General features: G+C 43.1%; 1 pseudogene; it reads right to left on the reverse strand.

Moving 5' to 3' along the window:
• Positions 1-7423: 7423 nt before the first annotated feature.
• Positions 7424-7830, reverse strand: LOC101387844 (large ribosomal subunit protein eL32 pseudogene; annotated as a pseudogene).
• Between the last annotated feature and the right edge of the window lie 942 nt (positions 7831-8772).

The raw sequence follows: 8772 nt of genomic DNA on the forward strand, positions 1-8772 counted from the left end.
CAGCATGGCCTGACAAGCCGTGCGGGTTGGTGCGCGCCCGGGATCTGGGCCGGCGAACCTCGGGCCACCGCAGCGGAGCACGTGCACTTAACCACTTGCGCCACCGGGCGGCCCTGGGCCTGTTCTTATTAGAGATCTGTTAAAACTTTCAAGTGGAAACTTTCTTCTTGATTTAATCAGAAGTATTGAAAGATAATTAAAAAGGGGATAAATTTCTCAGCCTGTGATTCAATGTTGCGTAACATCGAGTCCTTGTCCTATTTTGCATACCACAGCGATACACAGCCCACTGGGAGAGGGTTTACCAGTGTTTGGTACACTGTCTTAGAATATCTTCTGTGCTCCTCCACATCCTAGTTTTCTTTGAGATGGAGTCAAGGACCTTTTGACGCCTGGTCTTCCCGATGATCAGAGTGCCTTTCCTTATACCTGTCCCCAGCAATTCAGGGCAGAGTCATGTCACAGCTTCACCCCCACTCTTCACCCCTGAGCATCCCCTGTGCTTGATATTCTCCAGGTGTTTCCCCCAGCCCCTCATTCTCCGCCTTTCTTTGCCCCATGCTCTGTCCTGGGGATTACCACCTAAAGACTGGCTTAGATTCAGCTAAAAAAAAGCAACAGCAGAAGATGGAAGCAGGAAGGGGAGTGGGCAGGATATTTCTCATCCACTCCCTTCTTGCTTGGTGACGTAGTTCTGGCTGTGTCCTCCCCCTCCACAACCGCCGCACCTGCAGGGGCCTCGGCTTCTACCAGCTTCCTTGGACACTCTTTCCCCACTTTCTCTGTCAGGCCTCGAGGTGATAATGACAGCCTGTTGACAATGAATCAACAATGATTTAACGTTCCTTGTTTGATCCCTTAGTCCCATTGACACTTTGGGAATAATTTGTTATTAAAGTGTCTTCATATGAACCATCTAAGTTGGGGACATTTTTGTTTTTTGCCAGATTCTAAGTGATGCAGACGGAAACTGCATATTTTCACTGCATTTACATTTGTACATATGTTTCTGTGTGTTACATTACCTATTCAAAAAAATGCAAAAAATAATAAATCAAAGAAATAACAATATGATACATCAAAATTTGTGGAACACGGCTACAGCGGTGCTTGGAGGAGAAGTTTTAGCTTTAAAAGAAGAGATTTGAAAATTAATGATCTAAGCTTCGATCCCAAGACACTAGAAAAAGAAAAGCAAATGAAGAAAAAAGAAAGGACAGGAAATAAAAAGCAGAAATTAATAAAATAGAAACAAAGGTAGAAATAAAAAAGAAATAAAAGCAAAAATTGGTTCTTTGAAAAGACCAAAAAAACTGATAAACAATGAGCATAGGATCAAGAAGAAAAAAAACACAAATTACCATTGTCAGGCATAAAAAAGAGAACATAACTACAGATCCTAAATATTAAAAAAATTTAAGAAGATAATATAGCAACTCTATGCCAAAAAATTTGACAATGTAGTTGAAATGGACAAATTCCTCGAGAAACACAAATTGCTTAAACTGACAGAAAGGAAATAGGAAAAATAAATAGTTCTATATTAATTAAAGAACTTGAATCTGTAATTAAAAGCCTCCTTTCTTCCTCCCCCACGCCCCCAACAAACCCCCTGCCAGCCCAGGTGGCCTTGTTGGTAAATTTTTTCTGAGCATTCAAGGGAGGATTAATACTCTTTTAGAGAAGAAAGAAGAAACAATTCCAAAGTAGGTTTACAAGGCCGACATAACCCTGATACCAAAAACTGCCAGGAACATTGCAAGAAAGGAACGTCACACACCATTATGTCTTAAGAGGATAGATACTAAAATCCTAGACGAAATAATATTAGTAAATTGAATCCAGTGATATATAAGAAACACTATACATTATGACCAAGTCAGGTTTTATAAAGTTGCAAAATTGATTTAATACTGAGAAATCAATGTAATTCACCAAATTAACAGTATAGGATTACCTCAATACACGCAGGAAGGGCCTTTGACAAAATTCAGCAGTGATTCATGATAAAATCTCTTAGCAAACTAGAATTCGAAGGGAACTTCCTTAATCTTATAAAGAGTACCTATAAAATGCCTACAGCTAACGTTAAATAAATGCTAAAATATGGAACTCCTTACCCCTGAGGCCAGAAATAAGACAAGGATGCCATTACCAGCACTTCTATTAAACATTATATTGGAGGAGCTAGCTGATGCATGAAGCAAAAACAAAATTAAAAGATATAGGGGCTGGCCCGGTGGCGTAGTAGTTAAGTGCGTGTGCTCTGCTTTGGTGGCCCATGGTTTCGCAGGTTCAGATCCCGGGTGCAGACCGATGCACCACTTGCCAAGCCATGCTGTTGCAGCGTCCCATATAAAGTAGAGGAAGATGGGCATGGATGTTAGCCTAGGACCAATCTTCCTCGGCAAAAAGAGGAGGATTGGCAATGGATGTTATCTCAGGGCTAACCTTCCTCACACACAAACTTAAAAGATATAAAGATTGGAAATGAAGATGTGACACTTTTTTTTTTTTTTTGGTGATAGAGGTAACATAGGTGCCCATTTTCCTCTATTTTGTATATGGGATGCTGCCACAGCATGGCTTGATGAGTGGTGCGTAGGTCTGTGCCCAGGATCCGAACCTGCAAACCCTGGGCTGCCAAAGCAGAGCATGTGAACTTAACCACTATGCCACCAGGCCGGCCCCAAAGATGTGACACTTTTTATTCACAGATGATATGATTAAATATGCATAGAATTATCCAGCAATCTTGCTAAATTGGATTAGACCATTCAATATTGTTAAGATGTCAATTCTTCCCAAATTGAATCTACAGATTCAATGCAATCCCAATCAAAATTTCAGTTGATTTTTTTGGTGGAAATTTGTAATATTTATATGGCAATACAAATGGCCTGGTACAGCCAAGACAATCTTGAAGAAAAAACGCAAAGTTGAAGGGTTTACACTAGTAAATTTTTAGATTTGCTATAAAGCTACAGTGAATCAAGCAGTGTGATATTGGCCTCAGGACAGGCAAATCAGTCAACAAATGAACTATAGGGTCCAGAAATATACCCACATATATGCAGTTACTGGATGTGCAATAACAACATGATGGCAAAAGGATAATGTTTTCAATAATGCTGTTATAGTGATTATATATCCATATGGAAAAAATGAACAGTGCCTCTTCCCTCACAGCAAACACAAAGTATTAATTAATTTGAGATTGGTAGTAGACCTATATGTGAAGTGTGAAACCATAAAGCTTTTAGAAGAAACATAGGAGAAGATTTTCATGAGCTTGGATTAAGGGAAGATTTGCTAAACAGAACACAAAAATTATCAGCCATAAAAAGTTAATAAATTGGGCATAATTAAGATCTTATGCTTATCAAAAGTCAGACATCCATAACGGAGTGAAAAGGCAAGCCATAGCCTAGGAGAAAATGTCTGCAATGCACATATCCAACCAAAGACTTGTATCCAAATGTATAAAGGACTCCTATAAATCAATACAAAAGACAAACACCTTAATAAAAAAAGGGAAAGAGACCTGAACAGACACCTTACAAAGGAGGATATCCAAATAGCTAATAAGCATATGATAAGGTGCTCAACATCGTTACCTCTCAAGGAAATGCAAATTAAAACCACAATGATATAACCCATCACAATGGGTTATACATCTGTCAGAATGGCTAAATTCAAAGTTTGATGATACAAATTATTACTGATTAGGAGTTCAAGCAACCGGAATTCTCACGCATTGCTTGTGAGATTATAAACTTGTACAACTCCTAGAAAGTTATTTGGCGTTATATACCAAAGCTAACAATCTAACTATCCTATGACCCAGCAATCCCTCTCTAGGTATATACCCAAGGGGAACGAAGCCTGTGTCTCCTAGAAGATATGCACAAGAATGTTCATAGCAGCTTTTTTCATAATAACTGAAAATTGGAAACAACCCAAATATTCATCAGCAAGAGATAGGTAAATAAATTCTGACCTACTCATACAGTAATTTAAAAAAATACACGAAACAACATGATTAAACTGAGCAAAAGAATCCAGACACAAAAAAAGTACACTGTATGATTCCATTTAAGTGAAATTCAAGAAGAGGAAAATGGCGTACTTCCTTTATAGCAGTTAATCTCAAATGTACACACAAGTTGCTCTTGTATAATACATAGAGATAAAATGATCTCTGCTCCATAAACAAAGGGACACGATCAAAGGAATCAGTCATACTGACCACATGAACTCATTGCTTTATAATCTAATCACTTTGTAATGGGGGAGACTGAGTAGGAGAAGATGTTCTTAGAAATTCATAAAAAGCCGAAAAAAGCCCTCAGCAAACATGACATATCAGACCCCTGTGGTGGAATAATATTCTAAGACATTAACTGCCGGGCCCCAACCCAGCCCCAGGATTTTCCCACGGCCCTTCCTCCCACTCACGCTCATTGCCCTCTGCCTCAGGGTGGCATGCCAGGGAGAGGGAAAGAAGCCTTTGTAGTTCTCAAAGCCTAACCCACAGCAGGGCCCAGAAAGAGCACAGGGCACGGGACAAAAGATTCCAAAGAACACACAATGACTACTCAGAGCCAGTTTTCCCACCCTCAAAACTAACCTTACAAAATTCCCAGGGTTGATTGGAGAAGAGGACAGGAGGGGAGGCGTAAATGCTGGGCCCCTAAAGAGGTGCCGTGTGCCTGCCTTCCCTGGGCTGCATCCTGGGGGTGGGGGGGACGATAGAAACCCCAGATAGGTCTGCGGGATGCAAGTGCAGAAGGTGTCTATTCTTACTTCTCCATTGGAGCCTGAGGGGTGATCAGCATCCCCGGTTTATCCTGCACCAGGAGGACGGGCCTACAGCAGCCTCGGAGAAATCGCTCATGCTCCCAAGCAGAAAAGGGAGCTGCACCAAAAAGTGGACCCAAGATTGAGCTGAGAGAAGCAAAAGAGCCACACTTGGCAAGGCCCAGAGGTCAGACATGGAGCTGAGACGACAGCACACGTGTAGACCAAGGAGGAGAGGAGATGCTGCATCTAAGCAGATGTCCACCTCGTAGATGGTGACCAAGAGCCAGACGTCCCTTCCCAAAGCTGTGACGTAACATAAGCCACCTGGAACTTAGACTCAACAACGGAGAGAAGAGGGGATTGGCTGAGAGGAAGTTTCTGCCACCAGACAGGATGAAAGCTAAACTATGAATACAGTTAAAGAAAATTGTGTTTCTTGCACAAGTGGGTGTATATCCTGAGGTGTGTACACCTTATACTTTCCTAGACTGCAAGCTTTTGGTTTGTGGTGTGTTCTAATTCTCTGCTTCTCGTACTCTCATAAGCAGCACAACAAGACTCATCTGGAGACTCTGGGTTTCCCCGTGCAAAATCCACTGCTACTCCTGGCTCTGGGACACCGCAAAGCAGCTGAAGAACGGGCAAGGTGGCCTCACTCACTTTTAGGATACGTGGCAACAAAAAAGTAGGAACATCTAAGAATTCTCAGATTTCCTCTCCCAAGCTCATTAAAGTGGATTCTGACCTTCCCTGTTCAGCATTAATCATTCTAGGACCCTCTGAAAGAGACCTGCCTTTGCCAGAGAGTTCTCCAGAGGGTTTTCTACAGCAGAATTGAGAGGCGAAGGGGAAGGATCGAGTCAGAGTGAGGGGACCTCATAAGGGCCTGGGGAAGGAGTTCAGTGCAGGTAGGGGAGAGTTTGCAGACGGGCCAGGTGTGAAGCAAGTGGGTGGAGAGGAAAAGGCAGCTTTACCAGTCATGGCTCTAAGACGGGGACATCCTTTACTGTGTTTGAGTAGTGACAACTTCAGATATTTTGAAATCGCTTTTATACGGCTGAGGCTGTATCACTGTTGGCTACAGTTCCCGTAGGATCACAGTGACAGAGCAGCTTACTGCTTAACAGGAAGCAACACAAGCCATCCACTCCGGTGGATTTAGGCTTGAATGTCATTTACTAAAAGAGTTTTGGTAAACCTTGTCTCACACAAGACATTGCAGGGAAGCAGGAGAACTGGGTTTGGGGTTCTATGTCTGGAGTGATCCTAGAACCTCACCTCAGGTCTCCTCACAGCCCTGTCACATGGCTCATCTCAGTCTCCTTCCCTTCACTAACTGTGCTTCCAGGTCTGGGCAGGGGTGTCCAAGAGATCCAGTCCAGCTCATGCCCCTGAGATCTGGGAAAGTGTGTAATTGTCATTCTCAGCTTCATGGTGGGTGGAGAGCTGTCACTGACCGCTTGACCAAAAAGGAGGTGGAATTTCTCCAGACGTTAGAGGAGGTCATAGGCTGGGGAGCCAGAAGGATGGCATTGTCTACCACTGAGGTCAACTACCTCATAAGCTCTGACTGTGGACTAGGTTATTTCTTCAGTGCTTGTCAAAAACACAGATTCCATGTCCCTGCCTCTGAGCTACTGAATCAGAATCTATGAGAATGGGGGCCTGGAACTGGTGGTTTTTTAACCAGCACCTCAAATGATTTTTATGTACCTCAAGCTTTAATATGTACCCCCAGCGGCTCATGAGTACGCTGACAACCACTCTAAAAATCAGCATGTGTTGGAAGCATTGTCGCCTTCCCACACAGGTAGCCGAGGAAAAAAGTATAGCTCTCTATAGGGAGGCCCAGGGCCAATCTTCCTCAGCAAAAAGAGGAGGATTGGCATGGATGTTAGCTCAGGGCTGATCTCCCTCAAAAAAGGAAAAAAAAAGTCTATGGCTTTGGAGTTCATTGATTTAAATCCCAGTTCTACCCTGTAAAGCTCTGCGATTTTCGAAAAGTTACTTCATCTCTCTGAGCCTTAGTTGCTTTGTCTGTAAAATGGGATAACAGCAGTATGAACCTGTATTAGTTAAGGTAGGACAGGAGCTATGCTGCTGTAACAAACAGCCCAAAGTCTCAACGGCTTAATGTAGTAGAAGTTTATTTCTCATTCCACAGGTGGGTGCAGATGGATGGCCTTCCTGGGCAGCTCTCTGAACTTCTGGGCTCCATTCACTGGGCACAACTTGGAGTCCTTTGATTGCAGTCTTGTAGATGAAGAAGAGACAGCAAAAAGGACTGTGTGATGTTGCATGGCGAGGCTGGGGGGGTCACATATCTTCTGCCCGCATTCCATCTGCCAGAAGTCTCTTGTACGACCGACCCCACTTCAAGGAGGCTGAGAACTGCCATGATACACACAGATTTGGTAGAACACCAGTGGTTTCAGCCACAACATCTCATAGGGTTGTCCTGAGGACTGAATGAGCAACATGTAGGAAGCACCTAGTCATTTTCATTCCATTTTACCTAGATTTTCTTCTTCTTTTTTTTCTCTCTTTAAGGGAGGAAAATGACAAATGGCAGAGTTTTCATGGTTTTACTTACCACAAACACAACGTGCACATGAGCTGTCTACTGGTTTTCTTCACTGTGCAGCCTGGTGTGGGGATTAGTGACTCTGATGGCCAGCTGGTCTTCTCTTTCCAAGATGGCCGTTTGGTTCTTGGAGGGAACGTTTTTGAGTAATCTCAGCACAATAAGATCTGTTGCACATCGGCAGCACCCCCAGCTCCATGATGTTTTGGATCAGGAACTTCTGGAAGCCCCTGGGCAGCTGTGCTTCACTTTCTTGTTGTTCTCGTAACCAGTGCTGGGCATCACAATCTGACCCTTGAGTATTCTCTGCATCTTGTTGTCAATGCCTCTGCGTTTCCGCCACTTACCCTTCCTGTTGACATGTTGGTCTGACTGGTACTGGATGAACTTCTTGGTCCTTTATTGACGATTTTGGGCTTCACCAGAATTCTGAGGGCAACCATGATACCCACTAGGAGATGGCTGCCACCTCTGTAGGCAGCACCCAGGAAAAGAGAGAGGAAGGTGATTTTCTTGTTTGTTTTTATTTTGTTTTGTTTTTGTGAGGCAGAGTAGCCCTGAGTTAACATCTGTTGCCAATCCTTCACTTTTTGCTAACATCCATGCCCATTCTCCTCTACTTTATGTGGGACATCACCACAGCATGGCTTGATAAGTGGTGCGTAGGTCTGTGTCCGGGATCCAAACCTGTGAACCCCGGGCGCCAAAGCAGAGCATGCGAACTCAACCACTATGCCACCGGGCCAGCCCCATGTTTGTTTTTTTTTTAAACAACGTTGGATACAGGGGCCGGCCCCATGGCTTAGCGGTTAAGTGCGCGTGCTCCGCTACTGGTGGCCTGGGTTCGGATCCCGGGCGCACTCTGACGCACTGCTTCTCCGGCCATGCTGAGGCCGTGTCCCACATACAGCAACTAGAAGGATGTGCAGCTATGACATACAACTATCTAGTGGGGCTTTGGGGGAAGAAAAGGAGGAGGATTGGCAATAGATGTTAGCGCAGAGCCGGTCTTCCTCAGCAAAAAGAGGAGGATTAGCATGGATGTTAGCTCAGGGCTGATCTTCCTCAAATAAATAAATAAATAAATAACGTTGGATACAAAATTGATAGACATTCACTACAGAAAAATTATATAGTACACATAAGCAAAAGAGTAAAACAAAAATCACCTATAATCTCACCACCTAGAGATAACAGCTGTTAAAATATGAACCTTTTATTTTCTTTTACAAAAATAGGATTTTATTGTGCACATCACTTAGAAACTTTTTTTTTTACATAGTGTGTAGCACAACTCTCTTGGGTTGTCATTATGTGCTCTCCCACATCATCATTTTCAATAACCACATAGTAGTGAGTCTTACAGATGTGCTATAATATTTTTT

Source organism: Ceratotherium simum, chromosome 5 (assembly GCF_057802395.1).
Source record: "Ceratotherium simum simum isolate JZ-2026a chromosome 5, ASM5780239v1, whole genome shotgun sequence".
NCBI classification, from domain to species: domain Eukaryota; kingdom Metazoa; phylum Chordata; class Mammalia; order Perissodactyla; family Rhinocerotidae; genus Ceratotherium; species Ceratotherium simum.